The 14,086-nt window shown below is 46.2% G+C and overlaps 1 pseudogene; it reads left to right on the top strand.

Annotated features, from left to right (window-relative positions):
* Positions 1–1,934: 1,934 nt before the first annotated feature.
* On the top strand, positions 1,935–11,696 carry LOC138777654 (peroxiredoxin-2-like; annotated as a pseudogene).
* Positions 11,697–14,086: the final 2,390 nt, after the last annotated feature.

Below are 14,086 nucleotides of genomic sequence, written 5' to 3'. Positions count from 1 at the left end.
GATGCAGCCATAGGCCAAAAGCTGTATCCATGTTTTCCTGCCAGCAATAGGGTGTCATCAAACTTCTGCTGTGGGGTTCGGGTTTGGATAATGATGCCTAACCCACCTAACACTATCCTTGAACAAACTCCTCACACTTTCCTTGGCATTGAGTGCCATGTTGCTTGGCAGTAAAGCAATGTGTGCAGTAGTAACTCACACCCCTCCTGGTCTATATAGCTGTGAGGCCCAGCTGATTACAAGGTCTGCCATTCCTGGGCGCCATGGGCTGGGCCTTTAGATACCCGCTGTGAGGTATTGGTTAATTCTGCTAGTCCTTTCTATGTGGTGCAGTAGTCGCTGTCAGTCCAGTGATGCAACACGTATCTGTGTATAGGGCTGGCTTTATGTCATATATGTTTATATAGCTTCACCATTGTCCTCCGAGTGTCATTGTATCATGGATGGGACTCCCATTTGTTAATATGGTAACGGTGATAAGAAGAGGCTGCTGTAAAGTGATCTGTACAGCATTGCAGCGACATGTAACACCAGTAAATAGAGGAGACAATAGCAGATCCCTATGGAATGACCTCTTCACAGGTCACAGAGCGCGTTCAGTAATGTTTCACATTCACCTCAAAGCTGTCTATTGTAGTCTATGTCCATGAGGCTTGCTGTAAAGCATGTCACTAAATGCTGTTAAAAACGAGATGGACGCCCCGATAACAATGTACAAAAAGTGAAATAAATAAAATTGCATTCACAAAAAAGAAACAGATTGGAATATAGGCCTTGTTCATACAGAGCAAGAACGTCGGAATTGTCCGTCTCATAATGACACTCTATGGGAGTGTCATTATGACAGGGAGGCTGGCTGCATTCGGGGGGGGGGGGGGGGGGACAATCCTGCCGTTCTTGCTCTGTGTGAATGGGGCCTAAGAGAAGCGGCACAGACTTAAAAGCCAGCAGTCTGACAAGCTGGAGGATGATCCTGCTGTAAATTCACTCACCCCTAATCACAGGGGTTATTTGTATGGGATATCCTCAAAACATGATGTGTCGGTGGCCATGAGGACTGGAGGTGAGAAGCACCGCTGTAGATTTACACATATGATTTACACATCTGAATATAGTTAGGAGGTCTGGTCTGGAGTCTGATATCATGAGGACACTTACATGTGTAGGGTTGTGCTCTGTTTTGGGATTTGTAGAACCAGGCTTTGAAAACCATAGCTGCTTTCTTCCATAAACAGCGCCACCCTTGCCCTCAGTTTGCACATGGTATTGCAGCCTCAGTTCCAGTTGTTATGAAGTGGTGAGGTTGGCCCCTCCCCCCCCCCTCCCCCCCTCCTGCAATCAGACACTTTCTTTCAGACATTTTCTATCCTGTTGCTAGGGTGATTTAACTTGGAGGGATTAAAGGGGTTTTGATATACTTATATATACTACACTCCATACTCTCTCTATATGTGATATTAGGTGGAGGGGTCTCACTATATCCAAGGGGTCAGGTCTAGGGTCTGATATTAAAGGGATTATCCAGTTTTATAGAAATAATGGCTGATACTTAGGATATGGGTATATCAGAATAATATAAAAACTGCAGAAAAGCACAATTATACAAATACTGCACATCTGCCTTCATCTAGAGCTTCTTTGTATGTGATGTGATAGTGAGAGTGATCAGCCGATCAGGTACAGCACAACAGAGAAGACGGCGCGCCGCGTCACGTGACCCGCTCCCTGCGTCCCTCACAGAGGATGCTATGAGGAGAAGGCGGCAGGTGTGGACGAGCTTATCTGACACCGCAGAATAGGGGTGCGTTCTCCGAGTCTTCTTCCACTTAACATACATCATATCGCGCTTCTGTGTGAGGGAAAACACCTTCCCGTTATGTTATTATAACCGCGATGTTAAGGGCTTCATAATGGAATCGGAGAGCGGCAGACGCTGGTACCCCCCCTCCTTTGCTCCCTCAGTGGTATGATCCAAGGATGTATAAGGGTCAGTCTGTGAGGAGCCCACTCAGTGCGTGCCGAGACACGGAGAAGGGAGGTGGGTCAGTAGTGTGTATGTGGGGGCTGTGCTGCACCTCTCCTCCATGTAGTCCTGTTATGTAATAATATCTGCATACAGCTGCAGTTACATTATTTTTTATATAGTAGTTAATACATTAGTGGGTGTTTAATGTAGTTATGAGGTATATTTGTATCAAATGTGTCAGTAAATAGTTAATTTCTCATTAAAACTGTCTTGGTCATAGTTTTTATTTTATTTTTATGCTAAATATAACTTATGTATGTGTATATATTTTCTTGCACAGACATCATGGCTGCTGGGAACGCTCACATTGGTAAGCCGGCTCCGGACTTCCAGGCTACGGCGGTGGTGAACCGCGAGTTCAAGGAGGTGAAGCTGTCCGACTACAGAGGTGAGTGGTGACCCGGCTGCCGCCTTATCGTCCAGTCATCTAGGGGGCTATGATGTGTATAATAAGCGACTTCTATACAGTACCTTAGGGCCCTATTCTATGGGCCGAGCAATAATTTAAATGAGTCCTGATCTAGATCGGTGCTCGTTTACTGGGCCTATTCTGATCATTTAGCGAGGGCTGCAGGGACATCGTTACTGATGTCCTTGCAGCCCTTACAGCATACACTACCTAGCAAGGCTTCTCCTCTGCTCCGTCTTCCTCCCCGGGTCCCGCGGTGCTTCATCAGCTTCGATGCGGCCTGACTGAGTTGTCAGACCACTCAGCAAATCACTGGCTGCGGCGGTCCCGGCCTGTGATTGGCTAAGCTGTCTGACAGCTCAGACAGGCCGCTCTGGCTTGGATCGCTGGTCGCCGCTGCGCACCGCTATTCCACCGTAGCGATGTGTGGGTGGCGAACGACTATTTTAGGTTTTCACCTAAATGAACAATCAGCTGATGAGACAATCATCGGCTGATCGTTCTCTCTATTCCACCGAGCGATAATCGGCTCGATTATCGCTCCTGTGGAATAGGCCCCTTACTATGGGGACGCTTGAGGTGGTGTAAATGCTATATTGGGCTGGCCATACAGATCGTGGATACGGAGACTGGCTTACCAGCTGTTGCTATACTACAATTCCCATCGTATCTGCACAGCTTTTGGCTGTCCAGGTTTGATGGGCATTGTAGTTTTGCAACAGCTGTGAGGTCAATGTCTGCCTATCTGTCTTAAAGGGCTGCCCTTTAATGTGCATGGTGGGCTCCTTGTCCTCCTGGTGATGAGGGACCATTGGACACACTCAGAGTTTAGTCACACATAAGGCTGGGTTCACACCACTATTCTGTATCTGCTTTCTGTCTGACGTGGGTGCCAATGTATCTGTGCAGGGGCCCCACTTATATTTAGTAATTTCCTATATGTACAGGAAATGACCTGAGTGTAGTCACTAGCTGACTTACTTTGCACGTGGCTTGCATTGAGGTCTGTGTGCAACCTGTGACCAATAATTTGGTACAAAGAGGTACTCCGGGCTTTTTTTTTTTTTTTTTACGGCTGGGGAGGGGGTGGATATAGAAGCCACCGTTCACTTACCTCCCTGATTCCAGCACCGGGTCCTGGATCGCGCTGCCCTATTCACCCGTCCGGCTGCCACTTCTAGTCTGAGCTGCGGCTTGAGACGTGACGTCTCAAGCAGGGCTGTGGAGTCGGAATAAATGTACTGACTCCAGCTGTAAAAAGAAAAACTTGGAACAATTTAAAATTGAGTTTTGATATGAATTTAAGTTTTGTTCATCAATATATTATGGGCAACGTTCTAATAGGACACTGGCCCTATTACATAAGGGTGGTCAGGGGAATATATCAGTAATAAGACACTGGCCCTATTACATAAGGGTGGTCAGGGGAATATATCAGTAATAGGACACTGGCCCTATTACATAAGGGTGGTCGGGGAATATATCAGTAATGGGACACTGGCCCTATTACATAAGGGTGGTCGGGGAATATATCAGTAATGGGACACTGGCCCTATTACATAAGGCTGGTCGGGGAATATATCAGTAATGGGACACTGGCCCTATTACATAAGGGTGGTCGGGGAATATATCAGTAATGGGACACTGGCCCTATTACATAAGGGTGGTCGGGGAATATATCAGTAATAGGTCACTGGCCCTATTACATAAGGGGGTCGGGGGAATATATCAGTAATAGGACCACTGGCCCTATTACATAAGGGGGGTCGGGGAATATATCAGTAATAGGACACTGGCCCTATTACGTAAGGGGGGTCGGGGAATATATCAGTAATAGGACACTGGCCCTATTACATAAGGGTGGTCGGGGAATATATCAGTATTAGGACACTGGCCCTATTACATAAGGGGTGGGGGGGGGGGGGTCATGGAAAAGTTGTCGGTCACTATTTGGCAGTTTGTTTCTAAACTGGAAGAGTCCATTGTGTGGGAGGGCAGATCTGTGCTGTTCTCTTCCTGGATGCTGGATGACTGTATATGAACAGCAGTGTAATATGAAGATATCCTGTGTAATATAGAGGAGGAGAAGACGTAAGTAGTGTAGCAGTAACCTCTGTCCTCAGCAGTGGCGGATTAAATGTACCCTGGGCCCCGGGCTGTCCACCCAACCTGGCCCCCCCCCCCCCCAGTCAATCCGCCCACATTATAATCTGCTACTGCGCGCCCCCCCCCCCCCCCCACTGTCCCCAATAAACACTGCCTGCCTCCCCTCCCTGCTGGCCCCAATAAACATAATGTTTAGTCCCTTGCTGCTACCCCCAGTAAGCATTGCCCTCCCCACCTCCACTGCCCCCAATAAACATATTGCCACCTCACCTGGTCCCCTGATGTTGCCCCCCACCCAAGGTAACAGCAGCACAGAGGATGTCAGGAGAGGAGGGTGCTGATCTTATAGGAGAGGTCACAGTAGCACAGAGGATGTCAGGAGAGGAGGGTGCTGATCTTATAGGAGAGGTTTCGAGCAGCACAGAGGATGTCAGGAGAGGAGGGTGCTGATCTATAGGGGAGGTCCCAGCAGCACAGAGGATGTCAGGAGAGGGTGCTAATCCTATAGGAGATAGTCCCCCTCTATAGCTGGTCTCCCTCTGTCCCCCTCTATAGCTGGTCTCCCTCTGTCCCCCTCTATAGCTGGTCTCCCTCTGTCCCCCTCTATAGATGCCCCCCCAGTCAGTAAATAACACAAAATAACGAAATACAACTCACCTACCCTGCGTTCCCCCGTCGATCCTCTCTCCGGCTGAGTGCGGCTGCCGGGGGTGTCCGGTCCCCTCCCCGGCAGCGCGCGCATCACACAGCTCCTAGTGCCGCCTGGGCCCTGGCTTCCGGTATGTGCGCTCCCAGTACCGGAAGTCAGGGCCCCAGGCGGCACAGTGAGCTGTGTGATGCGCCCGCTGCCGGGGAGAGGACCGGACACCCCCGGCAGCCGCGCATCAGCCGGAGACTCTTGTGACCGCAAGCGAAACAATGCTTGCGGTCACAAGAGCCTGCAGTGGCGGGGGAAAGGGGGCCTCCCAGGCGGCATTATAATGTGGGCGGCAAGGTATGGGGCCCCCCCGGAGCCTAGGGCCCCGGGCTGCCGCCCAAACCGCCCACATTATAATCCGCCATTGGTCCTCAGTGTGGTGTTTTTCTTCAGTGTGCTATGGCTTGCAGCAGGCTGTGTGTGTTTTGCACACAGGAGAATCTGCTTTATATCTTTCCTCATTCCTGCAGAAGTCGCCCCAGTATCATGTAGGACATTAGGGAGAAGCTGCTGTGAGTGCCAGTGTGATAAGTAACTCCGCTGGTATATGACCGGCCATTTATGAAGGAGCGGGAGTCGGTCCTGATAAAATTCAGGAGTCTGAGTCTGAGCTGTGGCTTACTGACTCCACAGCCCTGGTCTCAAGGCTGGATAACCCCTTTAATGTCTGAGGTGGGACTCCGTTACGACCGCCAAATGGCTTAGCTGCCTTGAGAGGTCACTTCTCAAGCCTCAGCTCAAACCAGGAAGTGGGAGTCGGATGGGAGAGCAGGGCGGTGCGATCAGGGACTGACACTGGAACCGGGGAGGTAAGTGACTGGTGGCTTCTATATCTACCCATTCCCCAGCCGTACAATAAAAATTACCCCAGCCCGGAGTACCCCTTTAAGGATTTTTGACAGCTGATGTACAGTTATGTCACTGTATTGCACGACCAAAGTTGCAGTGTAAAGCTGGAATCCCACTGCGCTTTTTCTTTTGCTGTCCCTTATCTGTTTACAGAAAAACAGATGTGAGACTGCAAAAATGCAGTATGGACCCAGGTTTATCTACCATAACGAAGGGTCCTATTAGAGGCTGATGGCGGCCTGATCAATAATATAAATGAGCGCCGATCTGTCGTTTAGCAAGGGTGTCGATATGGCTAATGAAGGAACAAACTGTATAAATTACCTTTCCATGCTCAGTCTTTCCCTGACCTTTGCTTGCGTCCCGACACTGCAGCCTTAGTTTCAAAGGGGTCTCTGAGCTGACAGGCTGCTCAGCCAATCACTGGCAGGGATTGAGCGAGACTCAAGCCTTAGCGCTAGGAAGCAAACGGAGCAGGTTAAGATCGGGACCGTGGAAAGGAGAGATAGATAGATAGATAGATAGATAGATAGATAGATAGATAGATAGATAGATAGATAGATAGATAGATAGATAGATAGATAGATAGATAGATAGATAGATAGATAGATAGATAGATAGATAGATAGATAGATAGATAGATAGATAGATAGATAGATAGATAGATAGATAGATAGATAGATAGATAGATAGATAGATAGATAGATAGATAGATAGATAGATAGATAGATAGATAGATAGATAGATAGATAGATAGATAGATAGATAGATAGATAGATAGATAGATAGATAGATAGATAGATAGATAGATAGATAGATAGATAGATAGATAGATAGATAGATAGATAGATAGATAGATAGATAGATAGATAGATAGATAGATAGATAGATAGATAGATAGATAGATAGATAGATAGATAGATAGATAGATAGATAGATAGATAGATAGATAGATAGATAGATAGATAGATAGATAGATAGATAGATAGATAGATAGATAGATAGATAGATAGATAGATAGATAGATAGATAGATAGATAGATAGATAGATAGATAGATAGATAGATAGATAGATAGATAGATAGATAGATAGATAGATAGATAGATAGATAGATAGATAGATAGATAGATAGATAGATAGATAGATAGATAGATAGATAGATAGATAGATAGATAGATAGATAGATAGATAGATAGATAGATAGATAGATAGATAGATAGATAGATAGATAGATAGATAGATAGATAGATAGATAGATAGATAGATAGATAGATAGATAGATAGATAGATAGATAGATAGATAGATAGATAGATAGATAGATAGATAGATAGATAGATAGATAGATAGATAGATAGATAGATAGATAGATAGATAGATAGATAGATAGATAGATAGATAGATAGATAGATAGATAGATAGATAGATAGATAGATAGATAGATAGATAGATAGATAGATAGATAGATAGATAGATAGATAGATAGATAGATAGATAGATAGATAGATAGATAGATAGATAGATAGATAGATAGATAGATAGATAGATAGATAGATAGATAGATAGATAGATAGATAGATAGATAGATAGATAGATAGATAGATAGATAGATAGATAGATAGATAGATAGATAGATAGATAGATAGATAGATAGATAGATAGATAGATAGATAGATAGATAGATAGATAGATAGATAGATAGATAGATAGATAGATAGATAGATAGATAGATAGATAGATAGATAGATAGATAGATAGATAGATAGATAGATAGATAGATAGATAGATAGATAGATAGATAGATAGATAGATAGATAGATAGATAGATAGATAGATAGATAGATAGATAGATAGATAGATAGATAGATAGATAGATAGATAGATAGATAGATAGATAGATAGATAGATAGATAGATAGATAGATAGATAGATAGATAGATAGATAGATAGATAGATAGATAGATAGATAGATAGATAGATAGATAGATAGATAGATAGATAGATAGATAGATAGATAGATAGATAGATAGATAGATAGATAGATAGATAGATAGATAGATAGATAGATAGATAGATAGATAGATAGATAGATAGATAGATAGATAGATAGATAGATAGATAGATAGATAGATAGATAGATAGATAGATAGATAGATAGATAGATAGATAGATAGATAGATAGATAGATAGATAGATAGATAGATAGATAGATAGATAGATAGATAGATAGATAGATAGATAGATAGATAGATAGATAGATAGATAGATAGATAGATAGATAGATAGATAGATAGATAGATAGATAGATAGATAGATAGATAGATAGATAGATAGATAGATAGATAGATCTTGTTCAATTGTTGGCCATGCTACACTATTACACGTAGCAAGGTGTGGATGCTGGCCGATATTGGGTCCCGACCTAATCATCTGAAGTTGTCTCTATTACAGACATCGATACTTGCTGAATTGGCCGACTATCACTGTGTCATAGGGCCCTAAGACTTGACGTATGGGTTTTAGCGTACAGTTTGCTCGGCCTCAAGGATGAGTGGACTTGCTGAACTGTTCAGCTTCAACTTTCTCTGAACCTGAATGCTCTGCATCTGACTCCAGGCAGCTGGCCAAGTTGGATGCTGTCCTAGGGAGTCCTGAATAGCCTTAGGCCCTAGGTAAGTGTGCAGTTTCTCCAGCAGCTGGGAGTTACATGCAGAGCAGTCAGGTTCAGAGACGCCCATCTAGCTGATCAACTGTATAGCATTGGTCTCCATACACTGATGGTGGGCCATGCACACTAGGCAGACTTGCTGTAGGTTTTCCCATCAGCAGCTGGTTACAGTACAAGCAAATAGAACTGTTCTCTGAAATGTCATGGATGCAACAGAAATTAACCTGTGGTACAGCATGTTATGGATTTGCTGCAGACTTTCCCTATGGAAATCAATAGAAAAGGTGAAATGTACAGCTAATGTAATGTGTTTAAGCTGAGATTGCAGGGGGGGGGGGGGGGTTCCAGCTGTGAAAACCCTATGATCAAACTGGAACCAGTGTCAAAGCTTTGCTTGGCTCTGGCTGTCCAGGCATGATGGGAGTTGTAGCTTTGCAACAGCTGAAGGTGCCCTACCCCTGCTCTATTATGTAATGGAGACACCGGAGATGGCAGAATACAACACATGATTATCTCAGTAGCGACCACAGATAATGAGGAGGCAGTCATGTGCTGCCCTGCTCAGTTGGGTCCCTGTTCTCAGGATTATGGGGTCCCAGTAGTTGCACCCCTTCTTATCCTTGGTCCCCCATCCAGAGGATAGGACATGGCTTGATATTGTGGCACAACACCCTTTTAAAGGGGCATTTCCATCTGAAGTATCAGTCCACAGGGTAGGATAGGGGATCACTTCCTGTGGGGGTCTGACTGCTGGGCCCCCTCACTAGTCCAGAGTCCGGATGCAGATTAGGATATTCTTATGGCACATATGAGAGATGTCTATTCTGCAGGTAAATACGTCGTGCTGTTCTTCTACCCTTTGGACTTCACCTTCGTCTGCCCTACTGAGATTATCGCCTTCAGTGAACATGCCGAGGATTTCCGCAAGATCGGCGCTGAGGTCATCGCAGCTTCTGTAGACTCGCACTTCTCACACCTCGCCTGGTGAGATCCTGCACCTTGACTGACTGGTATTGTGAGCCGTGTCATAGTGCTGTATGAAGGGTGATGAACTAACCTGACTATATAGGGGTCTTGACATGATCACGGCACCCTGCATTGTGTGCTCGGATACAATTGAGACACTGAGTGGTATATGGATATATTCAGTGTCTGCTATTGCAAAACTATCCTACTGAAGAAAGGACTGAATGGTGTGCACCATGTCTGTGGCAGTACTTCATTAGTTCTGTGGGGAAGCTATACTAGAAAATGCTTGACAGCCCCATAGACCATGAAGAACTGGCTGTGTGCACCAGCCCCTGGGGACAGTTCCCCTATTCTCGGTGTTGGTGGAGGTCCTGGTGGTTAGAGGTGGTATTGGCTCATTCACATCCCTTCTGTCCGCGATTGCGGGCAGAACATGAAACAATATTATTCAATGGCCCTGTTCACACGTCTGTACAGGTGCATGGATCGCTGGGGTAATGGAGTGAATGTAGTGCTCTGTAAAGCACTGAGCACTACGGATGCATATTCATAGTGCGGGCCGCGGTCGTGGACTGCACTACTGGTGTGTGAATGGGGCCTAATAGTGTTAATAGAGCTAGAAATGTTAGCAGAATAGTGCAGGGTGTGCGGGCAGCCTCCTCCCTTATCTGTGCACTGTCCTGCCAGTCTCCACCCTGCAAATAGTGCAAACGTCTTAAAGTAACGGCTCCTCAGAAAGACATCTTATCTGCTGCCTACATCTGGTCACCGCACAAGCAATGACAGCAATTTCCAGTATCAAGTAGTCAGCACAGATGGGGGCCGAGGGGCCCCTCAATAGAGGAAGGCATATGCAGCTCGGACGTCTTTGGAAACGATTGTCCGCTTTTACGACTACACATAGTAATCAGAGATCTTATACATGTTACATGCCCTCGCTTTCTCATTGTTTCCAGTCTCTTGTTACCAAGTGTCACATGGCTAAATTCACAAATTGAAAGGGGCTCCCATTTGTTCATTCTAAACAGTAAAGTGGGTGTGTACATTGTGGATGTAGGAGATGTAACCTGAAATGGATTTTCCCTCCATGTCAGGACAAATGTTCCTCGTAAGGAGGGAGGCCTGGGACCCATGAACATCCCCTGCTGTCAGACCTCAACAAGTCAATCTCCAGGGACTATGGTGTTCTCAAGGAGGAAGATGGTGTTGCGTACAGGTAAAGCCTATATACTAGTAAGGCATATGGTCTTCTACTGCCACAGACTGTAACCTTATATTCTCCCCTAGGGGTCTGTTTATCATAGACAGCAAGGGCATCCTCCGTCAGATTACCATCAATGATCTGCCGGTCGGCCGCTCTGTAGATGAAGTGCTGAGACTGGTGCAGGCCTTCCAGTTCACTGACCAACACGGAGAAGGTAAAACATGACTCTGCATTCAGTGTTTCTGTAATTATCCTTGTGGGCAAATGCTTCTGCAGTTATAACGCCACTTACTAGCAGTCGCTTAGTGAGTAGTTTATGGGTTTTGCTATGGGTCCCCCATGTGCCTCTAAACTGCGTTGAACTAGGACAAAAATATAGTATGGTCTCAGACATGTGGTTCTACACAAACTTATTAAATTTGAGACCTGAAGGTCTGATACTTGTCAGGAAGCCTGTAGCACCCATTAGTGGGCTCTCCAGGCTCAAACGTTAACCCTGTATACAATATGGCTGACTTGTCTCTCTCCTTGTAGTATGTCCTGCTGGATGGAAGCCTGGCAGCCGCACCATCAAACCCAATGTGAAGGACAGCAAGGAATACTTCTCCAAGGAGCACTGAGCCTGCACTGCTTCCTGACCTGTCCCTGTGGCTGGAGGAATCCTCATGTGCACTGACCTGTGGTCCTGACCACTGCTGCCACCTCCATCCTCCCTGCCCGGGGATATTACAGCATTTAGCCTTGTTCTTAAATAAAAAGTTACAAGTTACTGCTGGCTTTGTATTATGTTGATGCTGGTGCTATATGCAGTCACTGAATTTAGTCACTGACTAGGCTATACGTGAGGCCAGGACACTACAGGCTCAGGCATGAAGCAGATGGTTGTAAGTGGCTGTCAGTGTGGATGAATGCGTTTACAGTACTCGCTGATATTAGTTCCTGAGCTGCAACTATTACTCAGAAGGCCTAAGGGTAGCTTTACATGTACCGGATATGCAGCGGATCCTGGTATTGTGAAGTGAATTGGTCACGAACCTGCAGCAGAATTTTTTTTATTCTGCTGCCAGTATGACCCGGCCCCTTTAACCCCCTGCATCCCACAGCCTGGCGCATAATTACCTGCATGGCGCTGCGGCTGTGTGAAGCTCCTGACTCCCCTTCTGCCCATGCAGCACTGTAGGGCACCAGTGTATTGGTACAATGATCATTCCATGAGAATGTAAAGTTGCATCCACTTGGCCGATACTGTAAAGCCTGCAGACTTCTGTTTCTAAAGTGTTGAGAGTTGTAGGTTAGTTTGGCTTTGCGCTCGGGCAGCATGCCTTATAACTTATCTGCCAAACAGAATAATTCTCCATGTGTGGTGGTTCCTAAAGATACCTCACCTGGTGGCTGCAGCAGGATCCTCTGTCCTGCAGGTGGCTGCTCTCCTGACAGGAGCCGTAGTACACACCTGCACATTGTAATACTTACACTGCAGTCTACGGAGCTTCTGGCAGGTCTGTACTACGCTGACTGAGTGCAGAGCAGTGGGAGGTTTGAAAAGGGATCCTGCCACGTGCACAGAATGGTAGGTACATGTTAGAGGTAACCCACCCAGGCCCTCCATTGTATTACTGCCCCCACTCTCCTCACCTGTGCGATTTGGTGCCTCGAGTTTATGTATATTGGGGACTACATATAATACCAGCTGTGAAACTACCTCTCCTGGCATGCTGTGTGCCCTCATATAATGCACCAGGTCCAGGCAGCCCCTTGGTGTTTGTTCAGGTGTGTAGGCAGGTCAGGCTGTGTGGTAGCTCCCCCGATACAGCTGCAACAGTCTAATTCCTCCCTGTGACTCAAGAGCTGAAGGAGGTGAAATAAAAGGGAGAGGAAGATGTGGTCCCCATGCCCTCTGGTTGCCTGGTATCTACCGGAGAAGAATAAGCCTGCCTAGGTGTCTGGATGCAGTGGCTGCACGGCTGCTGTGGGTTCAGCTGCTGCTCAAGAACTGCTAAAGACCAGCAGGGAGCTACTTCTCAATACTGGCAGCCATAGCAGTGGACAGCTGCTCAGGTGACTGGGCATGCTGTGCTGGGGGTGGCTGTATTGATTATAAAGTAAACGCTAAGATTTACACCTGGTCCTGGACGCTTCTGGGTCTGAGTGGGGACCTGGGACGTGTCGGGCTCACCCAAGCCAGTAAGCAGCTGAGGTGGGACTACTCCATTGCCTGCTGACTGAACAAGCCTGACACGTCACATCCCAGGTCCCCACTCAGACCCAGGAGCCATGGGGACTGGGGGATCGGAGCTGCGGGATACTGACAGTGCTGGAGCAGGGGATGGGCGATTGTTACTACTTCTACCCCAGCACTCTGCCAAAAATCACAGCAGCCCCCAGAGTTACCCCTTTAATGAAATGCCAATTTATGGTGCGTTCACACCTACAGGATCGAGCAATTTCATTTAAATAATGAACACAGCATTAAATCTGCTGCAGATCCTGTAGGTGTGAACACACCCTTAAAGATTTGGTGGGTAAAGGCTGATGTCTATCAGAAACCTGGTTATTTTGGGGTACTGCAACTCGGTTATGTTCAAGTAAACAAGTGGTAATACCGCACACAACCTGAGGATGGGGGTGGTGCTGTTAGGTTTTTAACTCCCTTACCTATTGTAATAACTTTAACAGAAGTTTTTGTAGCGATGAATGGTTATGCACCAAAAGAGGAAAATTGCTGCACCCTCAAGGGTTTAACCTACAGAGGCTCTTATGGCTGGCATTGTATGACTAATACCTTGCATTTTTATTAAAGAGAACTTTACATTTAGAACTTCTTGGTCCTCCCTAGGGGATTTGTATAAGTAACTGGGAGTACAGTATAGGCAGGTGGCAACTACAGTACTGGAAGGATAGATGTGCTACAATGACCACTAGAGGGAGCCAGCTGCTTTTAAAACCTCTAAATGCGAGAAGACTGCTTACTGGAAGAGGCTACAGGTACCTGAACTGTGCTCAGTCCTCTGCTCTGGTGCTCTGCAGGCCCTGGCACAGGATCTGGTGCTCTGCAGGCCCTGGCACAGGATCTGGTGCTCTGCAGGCCCCTGGCACAGGATCTGGTGCTCTGCAGGCCCTGGCACAGGATCTGGTGCTCTGCAGGCCCTGGCACAGGGT

The sequence above is a fragment of the Dendropsophus ebraccatus genome, unplaced genomic scaffold (genome assembly GCF_027789765.1).
Source record: "Dendropsophus ebraccatus isolate aDenEbr1 unplaced genomic scaffold, aDenEbr1.pat pat_scaffold_590_ctg1, whole genome shotgun sequence".
Lineage (NCBI taxonomy): Eukaryota > Metazoa > Chordata > Amphibia > Anura > Hylidae > Dendropsophus > Dendropsophus ebraccatus.
The sequence above is the reverse complement of the archived record's forward strand: the minus strand, read 5'-3'. Positions and strand labels throughout refer to the sequence as shown.